This window comes from Nomascus leucogenys, chromosome 5, assembly GCF_006542625.1.
Source record: "Nomascus leucogenys isolate Asia chromosome 5, Asia_NLE_v1, whole genome shotgun sequence".
Taxonomy (NCBI): Eukaryota; Metazoa; Chordata; class Mammalia; order Primates; family Hylobatidae; genus Nomascus; species Nomascus leucogenys.
Genome location: NC_044385.1, coordinates 103,665,367 through 103,681,821, shown reverse-complemented (window position 1 = coordinate 103,681,821; position 16,455 = coordinate 103,665,367). Strand labels below are relative to the sequence as shown.

Below are 16,455 nucleotides of genomic sequence, written 5' to 3'. Positions count from 1 at the left end.
TAACCAGAAATGAGCCTTCAGAACGATGAAAAATTAATCTCTTCTGCCCACCCTCACCTAATAAAAGATTCTGTTCCTTTCAATAGATTGATTTTATTATGCAATAGCTGAGTATACACACTAAGCCCCATAGAACTGAGATTTCTAGGCTGTGATAAAACCAAATAACCATTGTTACAGACAGATAACAAAGCTAGACTCAATAATATTTTATTAATCCTCAATGCCAAATTATAAATGCTTGAGAAAAATATCCTTTTTCTCTCATACTATGGGAAAATGGCTGCTTTTTATTAAGTCTATCTCTTAAAACTTAAACATTTGCTCTTTTTGCTGCCTAGCAGCGAGAACTGAAGCTTCCAGAGTGTTTTATTTATTTATATGGCATTTGCCTTGACGTTGCCCAAGTAATAATACATAGTAACAGAGACAGATGAGAGTTCTGTATCATCCTTTCCCTCAGGGCAAACCAGGCACAAATAGACCTCTAATCAAAAAATTCACAGAGCAGAACAATAAGTAACAGGGAATAAAATTAGAAAAACAGTTTCTAAGCATAGCCTTTGAAAATTACAGAACAGAAAAATCTACTACTCAAAGTGGAGTAAGGCCTCTTCAGCTTTCACATTATACAGTGGGTTTCAGTTTCATTACTTGATTCTTTAGCACTAACCAGGTTACCTCTAAATCTAATATCACCTTTTTTGGCTTCAAGGAATAGCAATGACTTCAATGGCGCTTTATTCATAAAATGGTACTCGCTCCTAAGTAGCAACTGAAAGAGAATTTTTTGTATAAATTTAGAGGGTACAAATGCTGTTTTGATTCATGGGTATATTGCACAGTAATGAAGTCTTGACTTTTAGTGTAACCATCATCCAAAGAGTATGTATTGTAATTTCTCATCCTTCATCCCCCTTTCTCATCCTTCACCCCCCCCAACACACACACAATTCCAAGTCTCCATTGTCTATTTTTACACACTGTGTATCCATGCGTACACATGACTTAGTTCCCATGCATAACTGAGAATATGTGGAATTTGACTGGTTTTGAGTTGAAATATAGAGATTTTTAAACAAAATACAAATATGATTACCCCAGATGAGCTTATTTCCTGCAAAGCAACTACCAAGTTATTCAACAAATACCCTGTGATTGCCAGCTACCTGCCAGACATCATGCTAGATCCTAGGAATACATGAGAGAACAAGATATTGTTTTTGCCCTCAGGAAATGTTAGTCCAGAAGAAGCAATAGACCACTAAGCAGGCTGGAGACCAGGAAAGTGATATCCAGCCAGTCTAGAGCTTCAGGGAAGGATACCCAGAACTAATAGTTTCTGAGATAGGAAAGATTCAGGAAAATTGGTCAAGGAAAGAGGAGTGAGGTGAGTGAGCTCTAGGTGGCTGTATGGGTACTGGCCCTCAGGGAGGAAGTTTCAAGCAAAGGAACATGAAGTGTAAAGGTGCTAAGAGCCAAAGATGGCTCTGGAGGACCTCTAGACTTCTTAGATTCAGAAGCTAACACCTACCAGCCTGTACTTCAGAATATTCCATTCTATTTTATGACTGAGAACAGAAATCACACATCCTTAAGGAGCCTTAAACGTTTCACCAATGGGTACATGCCCATTAGTGTTTGTATCCTTATGTAAGTAAATTATGTATCACCAGCTTGTCTCCTCACTGAAGACCTCTTGTTTTTCACAAAGTCCACTCCCTTGACCTTGTGCCATTATTTCTGTAGATCATCAGAGGGAACTAAAACTGTCCTCATATATCACTGGTTCTCAACCAGGGATGTTTTGCTTCCCAGGGGACATTGGGTTATGTTGATGATAAAACATTTTTGGGTAGAAGCCAGGGATGCTGCTAAATATTCTTTAGTATGTAGGACAACTACTACCTCAAAGAAGTATCTGGCCCAAAGCGTCAATAGACAAGTGCTGTGGGCCATCACAAGTACTTCTGGAATGTTAGGCAAGTCTAAACGCAGGACCTCTTATCTGGTATTCCATCCATTGGGCTGTTTGGAGCTACTCCCCAGACCCTGGCACTACAGGCCTCCCATCATCTGCTCTTGAGTTTGTGTCACTGATAGCTTATGCCACGCTGGGTTTCTTGCCTCTGATTCCTCCACGTGTCCTTAGTCTTTGCCTCCAGAGGAGTTGCTTGCCCAGTATCTGCAGTTCCCACAGGTAATATGGCTTAAGTGGGCTTCACGAAGACACACAATACTAATTAGGCTTTCCAGGGTGTGTATTCCTTACCATATTTTGTTCTAAGTGCTTTAAAGGCACAATTTCCTTTATCCCTAAAGCAAAACAATAATTTTTATTTATTTTACAGACAAAGCTATCAACACTGATAGAAGTTAAGTAGTTTTCCCATCTTACACTGCTAATTTTAAAAACCTGAGCTTTTTACCTATCAAACCAGCTCTGTTTGACTCTTAACCTGTGCTCTCAATCAGTTCACTAAACTACATGAATCCCAGACAGGTGTCCATCCTCCATGATTGGCTTTGGCTTAGCCAAAGTCTGTAAATAGACTCTTCTCACATTCCCTAAGTCTCATTCTAAGAGACCCAGCTTAACTAAATACTAGCAAAAATATAGTTTGTGGGAAAATGAAAATTTTTTCACTGTGATATATGTTTAATTTCCTTTAAACTATATTTGCTCTTTCTGCAGGGCCCATTTTTAACCAAGTTTCTGTCCTCCTTAACTGCACTGATCTGTCCGGTACACACAATCTCTATAATCTCTTTTATTGTCCTAAGCAATTTAGCTTTGACTCTCAGCTTTGTTCTGTTGTCCTGAGCAATGCAGCTTTGACGTTCATCTTGCAAACCTCAAGTGAAAAAAATAAAGAAAATCAGAAGTAAGATGTTCCTTTCCACCTTAAAAAGCATACCATCCATTGTTTCTCAAGACTGACTGTTGAGGGTTTCTGTCTCAGACCTCATCAAAGTCTTCACTCAAAAAATTTTTTTTCTTTATAGTCTTTAGGGAATAGGGGAATAGAGGGCAGTTCCATTGTTAATTTTTTAAAAATTCTTTTTATAATTTTTGCATACATAATTTATCCAACCACTGAATTAGCTTTTAAGATTTGCTCCACTGAGTGTAAGTTCCTTGAGGAATAATGGCAATCATATAAGTCACTACTCATGTTAGTAGTGACATGAGTAGTGTCGTTTCACTACATAATTAGTTCCAGACATCGAACTAATTCATTTATGTAAGACAAAGGTCAGCGAACTACAGACCACAGGCCATATGTGATTCGTGGCCTGTTTGTGTATGGCCCACAAGCCAAGGTGACTTTTACATTTTTAAATACATAATACTTTAAACTAAAAAGTGTTTAAAAACAAATGAAAGTTTAGAAAGCATATTCTGAAAAGGATCAGCTATTATGATGATATGAAGATATGTGCCATGCACCATAATTTTCTATTTTTATAAATTTTAAAACAAGTTATATCTTGATGTGAGCTTGGTAAAGATCTCTCCTCCTCTCTACTGCTTTTTTTTTCCCAAATAGCTATGAATTCCAACTTCTTTTTATGTAAGTACAATTTAAAATGTCAAGCCATGTAACATAATAAAATTGACTTTCTTTGTATTCTCTAGACGTTTGTTTAAAGATGAAGAGTAAAGCAAGATAATTATCAGAGTAGAAGTTGAGTTGCTACTACTTGGCCAAGAAAAGTGTGAATGTGCTGCAGTGATTGGTTGATCCCAAGGGCAACACACTCAGCCAGACTGAAAAAAAGCAGGAAAGGAAAAGAAAGAAGACAAGAGTTTTTTTTTGTCCTACTGAGTCTCTGTATGTTCTTTCTGGCTGTCTATACCCCTTCTCAATGGCATATTATCTAGATCTTTTCCTTAACGCTTCAGTTCTATTTCTCTGCCTATGTAAAGTTTCTCTCTCACACACATTTTGGGACCTCAAGATCTTCTACTCTTACCAATAAAATTTTGAAAATGTAATTATCGCAGGTCATTGTTGGAAATATAACACTATCTAAAGGAACTCATCTCTTATGGTGGAAATCTGGTACATGGTAGGCAATGAGAAAGCTTTTCCTAGGAAAGGGGTGCTGCTCAGATCACCCATGAGGACTTCTTTGGTCATCTGTGCTGGTGAAGGTGGAGCTGACTACATCACCTGGGTTACTGAGACTATAAAACAATAGGAGAGGGGAAAAAAGGAGAAGAAGAGAAATCTCCTTTTTGCTTACTACCTACAAAACATTTCTTTTGCCTCTAGTGGGAGGTGTGTGAAAAAAGGATGTACTTCATATATACAATAATTGGGGATGGGCCAGAGTAGGAGAGTAGGAGAATTCAAATTCATATAATTTGAATTATTATATGGCATATATTAAGTTTATTTTATTGTGAATAATTTTGCTTGTGAGGCACTACAAAAGGGAGGGTGAAAATCACATCTATTACCTCTTTGCAGTTATAGTATAATAACAATGGTCATATAATTGGTAACTTAGCAATATATTACAGTGTTATCTTTAATTTGCCTTTCTAATTTATTTAATATGACCAGATTTTAAAAAAACAAAATCCATAACCCAACACATGCTCTTTCAAGGATTCTGCTTATGGAAAAATACAGAACCCTAATATATTTGTAGAACTTTCTAATACCCTGCCTCATCTATGTTAAATATAGTTTTTTTAAAAAAAGAATATAAATCTGAAAGTGTGCTTATGACTAGTAATGTTTTAGGATAAAAAATTTATTTAAAAGTCATTAAACTTTAAATGCTTTGTTCTTGTAAACTCTTTATGTACTCAACATTTTCTGTTGGAAAGAAATGTGTGAAATAAGGACAAAATTCTTTTTTAAAACTGCTGACATGAATGGTGGCATGAAATACATGCCTTCAGAAAGTTCACTGCTTTAACTCGTCAGAGAAAAATTAAGCTTTCACATAATTTCCATTTAATGTTACATTAATTGCATTTCCTTAATCTATAAAAATATGTGGGATGCTGTAAAATATATCACAATGCTCAATATGGCTCTGGAGGGATATGGCTTTAAGCCGAAGAAGCAACCCAGGGTGAAGCTACAGGACTAGCAACAGTTGGCTACAGTTGAGGGATCTGGTCCTCAAGAAGTCAATACCAGGAAGACAATCATCAGCCATAGGGAGGTATTTACAAATGAGAGTCCCAGCTTGTGCGGTGGGATTTAGGCATGAACCTCTAGGACATTTTAGGTGGAAGTGAGCCTGACAACAGCAGGGGTGATCCTACAGGGAGAGACAGACAGTAAGACCCTGTGAAGTACTAACAAGTCTGAAGTCTAATTTCCATAAACAGAAATGAAGTTTCCCAGAATAAGGCTAAAACCTAGTTTCCAGTGCTGGGTCAAACACTGATATTGGATTACAACACCAGTGCCTGAGTTCCACAAGTGTAGATCAGACTCTGAAATTCTTTCTCAACAAGGCTAAGATAGGTCTTAGAAGCTTGGATGGAGTTGAGACTGCAAGGGACAATTAGGTAGTCCCAGCTGTGGGAAAAGGTAAATGTAATGTTCAAAGCTGCACATTCTCTGACAGCAGAAAATCAAATGCACATGTAATTATATTTCTTACTGGGGAATGGAAAAGATGGTATTGCATGGAAAACTTTTAAGGATGGGTGGAATTGAGATACGCAAAGAAAAGAGGGAAAGGGCATTCCAGGTGGAATGACTAACATAAGCAATGAGATAAGGAGTTGTTGTCGAGAAATGACAAATTTTATTATGTGGTTGAGTGAAGGGTGATCAGAAATAGGATGGGCCCCAGTGGTGATAAGTGAGAGTTTGAGGAAGTTGCATTTGAGGAATTACAGGTAAATAAGGGGTGAACGGAGGAATACATGGAAGCAGAATGGGCCCAAATAATGACATGCTTTGGATGCCAGCTTCAAGAACTTAGGGTTTATCTAAAGGCACCAGTTAGCATTCAATATTTGGGGAGGGAATTAATTGAACTTAACTCTCTTTTTGGAGGGTAACTTTGGAGACCGTGTGATGCATTTGCATTCTACTGGTAGCAAAACATAAGTCTCAAACTGGGAGATAGCAATAGCAGTACCATAAATCATTTGAAGAACTGTAGCTTCAGTAAAAAATGCATAATTAAGATAACTCAAAACAGTTAAAATTCAAGAAGAAAAACATCTGTTCACAAATTCTATCACTTGATAAGATGTTCCAGAATTTCCCAGATGCTGGGACCCACCACCAAGATTCTGATTAGTAGCTCCTGGACGGGAGCTGGGAATCTCCATTTTGAACAACGATTTAGGAACAATAGCTGCATACAATGCTTAGTGTCCACCAGGTCAAGTGGATAGAAAAGACATAGGGGGCAATTTATTGACCTGGAAAAGTTCACACTGTTGTGTTCTATTTGTGATCACTCTTGAAATGTGTACTATTTACATACTTTTTTCTACATATTTTAAGTTTCAATTAAAGTTTATTAAAATACATAAATTGAATAGAGTGTTTGAATAACAAAATAAGAATTTAAATTAGTACTTTAGTTTTTATATTCTAATTTAATATTTAATTCTGTTAATCAATAGAAACATACTGTGATGGCTAGTTTTCTGTATCAACTTGACTGCGCTAAGAGATGCCCAGATAGCTGGCAAAACATTATTTCCAGCTGTATCCGTGAGGGAAATCACAATATGGGCAGGCATCACTAAATCTTGAGGGCCTGAGTAAAACAAAAAGTGGAGAAAGGGTGATAGAGTGAGACCCCATCTCAAAATACAAAACAAAACAAAAAACCCCATAAAACTCCTGTGTGTTCCAGAGACCCCTATTAAAATGCAGAGCATCTAATGAGCTAACAGGGGTTTAAACAGTACCAGCCAACACCTCAGAGAGATTTTGCTTTTTACTGAAATAGGCCACCTAACAATGTCAAGGCAGAGAAAGAAGCTTCTGGGCAGTAAGTGTGTGAATGATGAAAGGAAGCTGCATTTGAATTGGTGAACTCAGTAAAACAGATGACCCTCCCCAATATGCGCAGACACCACTAAATCTTTTGAGGGCCTCAGTAGAACAAAAAGTGGAGAAATGGCAAATTTACAGTCTCTGTCTGAGCTGAGACATTTATCTTCTGTTCTACGACATCAGCACTCCTGGTTCTTCGACTTAGGACAGGTTTACACCACCACTGCCTCCCTTCTCCTCACCCCCTATTCTCAGACCTTCAGAATATGACTGAATCACATGATTGGCTTTCCTGGTTCTACAGCTTGCAGACAGCATCTGTGGGACCTCCCAGTTTTCATAACCACATTACCCAATTCTTACAATAAGTCACCTCTTCCACATATGTTTATATGTATTCTAATGATTCTGTTTTTCTTGAGAACTCTGATTAATAGACATATCTATGTGGAAAATTGGGTCTTACAAATATTTAGAATTCACTGTTTTTTGAGTATCATTTGAATATTGTCAAACATTTATTAAGTTCACAATAAAACCGTCAAGAAACTTCTTCTTTTCAAAATTTTTTATATTACTTTAAGTTCTGGGATGCATGTAGAGAAGGTGCAGGTTTGTTACATAGGTACACATGTGCCATGGTTGTTGCTGCACCTGTCAACCCATCATCTGGATTTTAAGCCCAGCATGCATTAGGTATTTGTCCTAATACTCTCCCTCCCCTAGCCCCCCACCCCCCCCAACAGGCCCCAGTGTGTGATGTTCCCCTCCCTGTGTCCATGTGTTCTCATTGTTCAACTCCCACTTATGAGTGAGAACATGCAGTTTTTGGTTTTCTATTCCTGTGTTAGTTTGCTGAGAATGATGGTTTCCAGCTTCATCCATGTCCCTGCAAAGGACATGAACTCATTACTTTTTATGGCTACATAGTATTCCATGGTGTATATGTTCCACATTTTTTTAGTCTATCATTGATAGGCATTAGGGTTTGTTCCAAATCCTTGCTATTGTAAATAGTACTGCAATAAACATATGTGTGCATGTGTCTTGATAGTAGAATGATTTATAATCTTTTGGGTATATACTCAGTAATGAGATTGCTGGGTCAAATGGTATTTCTGGTTCTAGATCCTTGAGGAATCGCCACACTGTTTTCCACAATGGTTGAACTAATTTACACTCCCAGCAACAGTGTAAAAGCATTCCTATTTCTCCACATCCTCGCCAGCATCTGTTGTTTCCTGACTTTATAATGATCACCATTCTAACTGGCATGAGATGGTATCTCATTGTGGTTTTGATTTGCATTTCTCTAATGACTAGTGACGATGAGCTTTTTTTCATATGTTTGTTGGCCACATAAATGTCTTGTTTCAGAAGTGTCTGTTCATATGTTTCACCCACTTTTTGATGGGGTTGTTTGTTTTTTCTTGTAAATTTGCTTAAGTTCCTTGTAGATTCTGCATATTAGCCCTTTGTCAGATGGGTAGATTGCAAAAAATTCCCTCCCATTCTGTAGGTTGCCTGCTCTCTCTGATGATAGTTTATTTTTCCGTGCAGAAGCTCTTTAGTTTAATTAGATCCCATTTTGTCAATTTTGGCTTTTGTTGCCATTGCTTTTGGTGTTTTAGTAATGAAGTCTTTGCCCATGCCTGTGTCTTGAATGGTATTGCCTAGGTTTTCTTCTAGCATTTTTATGGTTTTAGGTTTTACGTTTAAGTCTTTATCTTGAGTTAATTTTTGCATAAGGTGTGAGGAAGGGGGCCAGTTTCTGTTTTCTGCATATGGCTAGCCAGTTTTCCCAGCACCATTTATTAAATAGGGAATCCTTTTCTCATTGCTTGTTTTTGTCAGGTTTGTCAAACATCAGATGGTTGTAGACATGTGGTGATATTTGTAAGGCCTCTGTTTTGTTCCATTGGTCTATATATCTGTTTTGGTACCAGTACCATGCTGTTTTGGTTACTGTAGCCTTGTAGTATAGTTTGAAGTCAGGTAGCAGGATGACTCCAGCTTCATTCTTTTTGCTTAGGATTGTATTTGCTATATGGGTTCTTTTTTTATTCCATATAAAATTGAAAGTTTTTTCTAATTCTGTGAAGACAGTCAATGGTAGTTTGATGGGAATAGCATTGAATCTATGAATTACTTTGGGCAATATGGCTATTTTGATGATACTCATTCTTCCTATCCATGAGTATGAAATGTTTTTCTATTTGTTTGTGTCCTCTCTTATTTCCTTGAGCAGTGGTTTGTAGTTCTCCTTAAAGAGGTCCTTCACGTCCCTTGTAAGTTGGATTCCTAGGTATTTTATTCTTTTTGTAGCAATTGTGAATGGGAGTTCATTCATGATTTGGATCTCTGCTTGTCTATTATTGGTGTATAGGAATGCTTTTGATTTTTGCACATTTATTTTGTATCCTGAGATTTTGCTGAAGTTGCTTATCAGCTTAAGGAGTTTTGGGGCTGACATAATGGTGTTTTCTAAATATACAATTGTGTCATTTGCAAACAGAGACAATTTGACTTCCTCTGTTCCTATTTGGATACACTTCCTTTCTTTCTTTCTCTTGCCTGATTGCCCTGGCCAGAACTTCCAATACAATGTTGAATAGGAGTGGTGAGAAAGGGCATCCTTGTCTTGTGCCAGTTTTCAAAGGGAATGCTTCCAGCTTTTGCCCATTCAGTGATATTGGCTATGGGTTTGTCATAAACAGCTCTTATTATTTTGAGATATGTTCCATCAATACCTAGTTTATTGACAGTTTTTAGCATGAAGGGATGTTGAATTTTTCTGCATCTACTGAGATAATCATGTAGTTTTTGTCATTGGTTCTGTTTATGTGATGGATTACATTTACTGATTTGTGTATGTAGAACCAGCCTTGCATCCCAGGGATGAAACTGACTTGACCATGGTGGATAAACTTTTTGATGTGCCACTTCAAAAAGTTCAGTTTGCCAGTATTTTATTGAGGATTTTCACATCGAAGTTCATAAGGGATATTGGACTGAAATTTCCTTTTGTTTTTGTGTCTCTGCCAGGTTTTGGAATCAGGGTGATGCTGGCCTCATAAAATGAGTTAGGGAGGAGTTCCTCTTTTTCTATTGTTTAGAATAGTGTCAGAAGGAATGGTAGCAGTTCCTTGTTGTTCAGGTGTGAATTGTCTGGTCCTGGGCATTTTTTGGTTGGTAGGCTGTTGATTACTGCCTCAATTTCAGACCTCGTTATTGGTCTACTTGGGTATTCAACTTCTTCCTGGTTTAGTCTTGGAAGGGTGTATGTGTCCAGGAATGTATCCATTTCTTCTAGATTTTCCAGTTGATTTACATAGAGGTGTTTATATTATCCTTTGATGGCAATTTGTATTTCTGTGGGATCAGTGGTAATCTCCCCTTTATCATTTATTTTTTGTGTGTCTTTTGATTCTTCTCTTTTCTTCTTTATTAGTTGGGCTAGCAGTCTACCTATTTTGTTAATCTTTTCAAAAAACCAGCTCCTGGATTCATTGAACTTTTAAAGGGTTTTTCAATTCTCTATCTCCTTCAGTTCTGCTCTGATCTTAGTTACTTCTTGTCTTCTGTTAGCTTTTGAATTTGTTTGCTCTTGCTTCTCTATTTCTTTTAATTGTGATGTTAGGGCATCAATTTCAGATCTTTCCCACTTTGTGATGTGAACATCTAGTGCTATAAATTTCCCACTTAACGTTGCTGTAGCTGTGTCCCAGAGATTCTGGTACATTTTCTCCTTGTTCTCATTGGTTTTCAAAGAACTTATTTCTTTCTGTCTTATTTCGTTATTTACCCAGTAGTCATTCAGGAGCAGGTTGTTCAGTTGCTGTATATTTGTGCAGTTTTGAGTGAGTTTCTTAATCCTGAGTTCTAATTTGATTGCACTGTGGTGTGAGAGACTGTTTGTTATGATTTCCATTCTTTTGCATTTGCTCTGAAGTGTTTTACTTCGAATTATGTGGTCAATTTTAGAATAAGTGCTATGTGGTGCTGAGAATAATATATATTGTGTTGATTTGGGGTGGAGAGTTCTGTAGATATCTATCAGGTCTGCTTGGTCCAGAGCTGAGTTCAAGTCCTGAATGTCCTTGTTAATTTTCTGTCTGCTTGATCTAATATTGACAGTGGGGTGTTAAAGTCTCCCACTATTATTGTGTGGGGGTTGAAGTCTCTTTGTAGGTCTCTAAGAACTTGTTTTATGAATCTGGGTGCTCCTGTATTGATTGCATATATATTTCAGGTAGTTAGCTCTTCTCGTTGCATTGATCCCTTTACCATTACGTAATCTCCTACTTTGTCTTTTTTGATCTTTGTTGGTTTAAAGTCTGTTTTATCAAAGACTAGGATTGCAACCCCTGCTTTTTTTTTTTGCTTTTCATTTGCTTGGGAAATATTCCTCCATCCCTTTATTTTGAGCCTTTGTGTGTCTTTGCATGTGATATGGGTCTCCTGAATACAGCACACTGATGGGTCTTGACTCTATCCAGTTTGCCAGTCTGTGTCTTTTAATTGAGGCATTTAGCCTGTTTACATTTAACGTTGATATTGTTGTGTGTGAATTTGATCCTGTCATCATGATGCTAGCTGGTTATTTTGCACATTGGTTGATGCAGTGAGAAACTGCTACTTTAACGTCACAAACAAAAAAATATGATGTCTTCTTTCACCACAATGCAAAATAAAACTAAAAACTAATTACATGTATAATCTTATATATTTTCATGATTAAAACTGAAAAGAAGTTAATAAGTATTTAATGCCACAAGTCACAAAAGAAAAAAAGGGATAGTAAGGCAAAGTAGGGGAAGATAATTCTCAACAAGTTTGGAAACAGGAAGAAAAGATTTATGTGAATAAAATAGTGCTTTTTGTCTTTGTAGTTATCTGTTACTCCAGTATACAAAAATGGCTTGACAGAGTTTAATCAAATTAAAAAGTATGTATTACATGGCACTTACAAAATTAAATGTATAGGTGTCATATTAAGCATGTCATGAGTTAGGCATTCATTCCCCAGAACACTTGCAATACAGGAAGGTACAAGAGGCCCACACAATTGCAAATTGGGGAAGATATGCCATGAAAATTAATTTGCATTGGGAAGAGACAGCAGATAATGGATCACATACAAGTCATGAAGTAGAAATCATATTAATTCATGACATTTTACTTCACAATGAGCTGCTTCTCAAATAGGTGATGTAAGTTGTATGCTTTAGGGGACAAGTAGTTAGAATTTATGCTTGTTAATGGTTTTCCTAAGCAGTTAAGTAATTCTCATACAACATAACCCCAACTTTAAGGAAAAACAATCAAATCTGCACATGCACAGAGCAATAAATATATGTTTATATAAATATATTGTTCTATATATAACAAGTATTCTGTATTGCTTTATTATGTATATGTTTATATATAATTATATAGGACATTAGCACTCCTTGTTCTTGGATTTAGTAATATATACTATCTATAAAATAATTTTTATATATGTATGATATTATATATACGTAAGCACATATATAAAATAATTATAAATATAAAATAAATATATTAAAAATATAAAATTGTAAACATATATAAAATAATTATGTATGAACATACACATAATAAAGTACTTGTATCTAATATATAAAAACCTCTAACATGTCAATGAGAAGAAACAACATAATAAAAAATCATCAAAATTAAAAGATCATGAATAAGATTTGGTGAGGATATAAAACATGAGGAAGTCTCACACACTGTTGGCGGGAACAGTCTAGTCGTTTCTTATGGAGTTAGAGATACACTTAAAACACCTGCCTAGGAATCAATCACCCTAGGCAGGTAAAATACCCGCCTAGACGAAACACCCTAGGAATCAACCTGCCTAGGTACACAAGATAAATGTAAAGATGCAGCCACACAAAAACTTGTACCCAAATGTTCATAACATATTTATTAGCCAAAAACTAGAGGCAAGTTGATCTTTCTTCAAATAATTAATAGATAAACAACAAGGATGAATTTCCAAAATATTATGCTAAGTGAAAAAGCCCAGACACGAATTCATTTATCTGAAATTGAAGCCATTAAGTGCTCTACTGACTGAATGCATGTCAAGGTTTTCCAGAGGCTGGGAAGGGCTAAAAGGAATTGACTGCAGAGGGATACAAGGACACTTTTTTGTGGCGATAGAAATGCTCTAATCTGGATGATGGTGGTAGTTACATGACAGCACATTTGTCAAAACCCCTCAAATTTACACTTAAAATAGGTAACATTTCTTGTATATACATTATTCCACAATTAAACTGATTATTTTAAAGTCTGCTTAGACGGATAATCTCCTTAACAATGGATATTTCCTAAATGCCAAATAGCTAAATGAATTATGATTTATCTTTTAGTCACTGAAATTTTATCAGCCCAAACTAAGAATTATTTTTGAAGACTTTTAATTGGAAAGGTTAAATAAACAAAATCTCATACAACATAATCCCAATTTTAAGGAGAAACAATCAAATCTGTACATGCACAGAGCAATATCTAGAAGAAAATATGAAAGCAGCATTAACAGTTATTTCTCAATGTGATAGTATTAGTGGTGATTTTATTTTCTTCATTTGCTTTCCTATGTCTTTCCAACTTTACATAATATACTTGTATTACTATTTTAAACAGAAATAAATGAACGAAATTTTAAAAATTTTTTTTTAAGAAACTCTAGCTTACAGAATGAAAACAAAATGTCTTAGAATGGCATCCAATGCCCTCTCACCTCTAGCTCTGGCCTCAGTCTCCCCCCTACCCCCACAGAAACTGTACCCCTTCCCTGCCATCTGAATTCTGTCTAGGCTTCCAAGTCTTTGTATGTGCTATTTGCTCTTTGGGAAAATGCTTGTTCTCACACCTCATCCATCTCAAACCTTCTTGTTGTCCTTTAAGAATCAACTCAAGTACTCCCTCTGTTCTCATTTGGAACAGTTTTCTACTTCCAAATATTAGTATATGGTATCATGCTATGCCTATGATACAGGATCACAGATTTCTTTTTTGGTATTGGGTAGGATTGACCAGGGGGTAATAAATAACTCCTAAATTTCATGTGACTTGCCACAAAACTTTTCTTCTTTCACATGTCCCATGTGAATTTGCAAGAGGCTTTGTTGCACGTGGTCTCTCAGAACCTCAGGCTGTTGGAAGTTCCACCATCTTGTAGCTGCTCCCAGTGGCAAAGAGCAGCCAAACAACTACATGTAAGTGTTTCACTGCTTCATCCCAGAGAAGGCACAATATCAATATTGCCCACATTTCATGACCAGATCATATATTAGCCTCCCTACTGGTAAGGAAGCTGGGAACTTTGGGGGAATATGAGCCTTACGGTCTCTACCACACTTCCACCACTTGATGAGTTCTCAAAAGATGAAGGCTGTGCTCTGCTCACTCAGCTTTTTATCTCCTGCACTGAATATAAGGCCTGGCTTTTAGTAGATGCTTAAGAACACTTTGGTGAATGAATGCATAAATGAAAGTATATTGTGTGACTTAAAAATAAACAAAAAGATATGTTCCTGAATGAGAGAAGCTGAAATTTAGTAAGAAATAGTAAACATTAGGAAAAAAAGTGCATAACTAAGCATTGATCTATATTCCAACTTCAATAGATGGAGATCTACAGACTTAATGGTATGCCTCAAAGAGACTGAGTAGAATTTAGACAAAAAAAAAGGAAAAATTTGATGAAGGAGAATCTAAATGGGTAAGGGGTAAAAGGTAACCATGACCATAATAAGTCTGTGGGAATTTCAGGTAACTGTGGTATATGGAATAACAGTCCCCAAAAGATGCCCATATCCTAATTGCACAACCTGTGAATTTTACCTTATATAGCAAAATAGACTTTATAGATGTGCTTAAGGATCATGAGATGGGTAGAGTATCCTGGGTTATCCAGATGATCCTAATAATGTAATCAGAAGATCCTTTAAAAGGGAACAGGAGATCAGAGTGAGTAGTAGATGTGATGACAAAAGCTTAAGATTGGAGTATGGTGAGGAAGGGGCCACTAGCTGAGGAATGCGGGCAGCCCCTAGAAGCTAGAAAAGGCAAGGAAATGGGTTTCCCCTGAGTCTTCAGAAGAAACAGACACCTTGATATTAGCCCAGTGAGACTGATTTTGAACTTCTGACTTTCAGAACTGTAAGAAAATACATTTGCCTTGTTTTAAGCCATTACGTTCGTGGTAATTTGTTATAGCAGCCACAGAAAATGCACACACTCATCCATCTGCCTGGAAAATACAAAGTTGGTCCAAAAAAATAGAAATAAAATCATACAGGTAAGATTAAGAAAGACTGGTAAAAACAAAAAACATTGAACCAATTAGAACACAAAGAAAAAACTAGCATTATGGCATGCAAGTTGGCACTAGGCACAGTCCTTGGTTCTTTATCAATGTTTTCTCCATCTAATCCTTACACCAAGCTTCATGGAGGTTCACATCTACATTTCACAAATGACAATGTAGCGGTTCTGAGATGTTAAGTAAGTAACCTAATGTTCACGTGACTAATATGTGGAGGATTCAATATTTGAACTCAAGTCTGTCTCATTCATGTCAAGATGAGGTAGAAAACAAGAATACTATTCCTAACAGTGTGATAGAAATATTTAATATGCAAAATGATTTCCTATGCACCGTTTTGACTAATCATTACAATACTGCAAGGAAGGCAGGGCAGGTATTGTTCGTTATATTTTGTGGATAAATAAACGGATGCATTGTTCAAAGTCACAGAGCTATATAGTGGCAGAGCTCAGTGCCACTGAGGTGAAGTGAGGAGGTGAAGGGAAGGGGATCAGTTTGTACTTGCCACAGGGATCACATGGGAGCTGGAAGATTCTTCCATTTTTCTTTGTTTTTATTTATTATACTTTAAGTTCTGGGACACATGTGCCATGGTGGTTTCCTGCACCTATCAACCCATCATCTAGGTTTTAAGCCTCTCATGCATTAGGTATTTGTCCTAATGCTCTCCCTCCCCTTGCCCCCCACCCCCTGAAAGGCCCCAGTATGTGATGTTCCCGTCCCTGCATCCAAGGGTTCTTATTGTTTAACCACCACTTATGAGTGAGAACATGTGGTGTTTGGTTTCCTGCTCCTGTGTTAGTTTTCTGAGAATGATGGTTTCCAGCTTCATCCATGTCCCTGCAAAAGACATGAACTCTTTCTTTTTACAGCTGCATAGTATTCCACGGTGTATATGTGCCACATTTTCTTTATCCAGTCTATCATTGATGAGCATTTGGGTTGGTTCCATGTCTTTGCTATAGTGAATAGTGCTGCAATAAAGATGTGTGTGTGCATGTGTCTTTATAGTAGAATGATTTATAATCCTTGTTTTTAAGATAACTAGTTAATGTATCTTCTAAGTGTAAGGTGATGGCAATTCTTTAAAAG

The 16,455-nt window shown here is 36.7% G+C and overlaps 2 long non-coding RNA genes across 2 annotated transcripts in view; both read right to left on the bottom strand.

Moving 5' to 3' along the window:
• The window catches only part of LOC105739837, a 43,315-nt gene extending 42,551 nt beyond the window's left edge, over positions 1-764 (bottom strand). Inside the window, exon 1 of the long non-coding RNA XR_001115820.1 lies at positions 700-764. This is a non-coding gene — a long non-coding RNA (uncharacterized LOC105739837). The remainder of the gene's footprint in view (positions 1-699) is intronic.
• LOC115835200 overlaps positions 1-16,455 on the bottom strand; it is a 683,509-nt gene that overhangs the window by 588,995 nt on the left and 78,059 nt on the right. The window lies entirely within an intron of this gene.